This window comes from Arvicanthis niloticus, chromosome 24, assembly GCF_011762505.2.
Source record: "Arvicanthis niloticus isolate mArvNil1 chromosome 24, mArvNil1.pat.X, whole genome shotgun sequence".
NCBI classification, from domain to species: domain Eukaryota; kingdom Metazoa; phylum Chordata; class Mammalia; order Rodentia; family Muridae; genus Arvicanthis; species Arvicanthis niloticus.
Window position 1 is genome coordinate 23164418 of NC_133432.1, and position 683 is coordinate 23165100.

Consider the following 683-nt stretch of genomic DNA (forward strand, 5'->3'; position numbering starts at 1 on the left):
CTTTTGCCCATTGCCAGAAGAATAGACATTTATTCTTTACAAACTACTCAGCCTCTGAAATTCTGTTAATAGCAACAGAAAACACACTAAGACACCCACTTAGCCTTTTGTTGTTGTTATTCTCTTCCAACCTGGCATGCGTATGTGAGCTGCTATGATTTCAATGTGCAATATATCCCATGTGTCTTAGTTAAGGGTTCCATTTGGTGTGAAGAGACACCATGACCAAGGCAACTCTTACGAAGGAAAACGTTTAATTGGGACTGGCTTACAGTTTCAGAGGTTCAGTCCATTATCATCATGGCGGAAGCTGACAGTCTGCAGGCAGACATGGTACTGGAGGATAGGAGAGTTCTACATCATGATCTGAAGGCAACCAGGAGAAGACTTGCTTCTGCAGGCAGACAGCACGAGGGTCTCTTCTGTACTGAGTGGAGCTTGAGCACAGGACCTCAAAGCCTACCCCCACAGTGATGGAATTCCTCCAAGGCTACACCTACTCCAACAAGGCCACACTTCCTAATGGTGCTACTTCCCATGGGCCAAGCATATACAAACCACCACACCAAGGGATCATGGATTTGAGAATTCTGGCTCAGTTAGTGGTATTTTAAGAGGTTGTGGGGGCGATTCTGGGAAGTATATTGATGATGAAAGAAAGGGTGTTTGAGGATCATAGTCCT

At 45.1% G+C, this 683-nt stretch overlaps 1 non-coding gene across 1 annotated transcript in view; it reads right to left on the reverse strand.

Moving 5' to 3' along the window:
• Window positions 1-22, reverse strand: part of LOC143438292 (small nucleolar RNA SNORA48) — a 140-nt gene extending 118 nt beyond the window's left edge. Inside the window, exon 1 of the small nucleolar RNA XR_013107234.1 lies at window positions 1-22. This exon is cut by the window's left edge and continues 118 nt beyond it. This is a non-coding gene — a small nucleolar RNA (small nucleolar RNA SNORA48).
• Window positions 23-683: the final 661 nt, after the last annotated feature.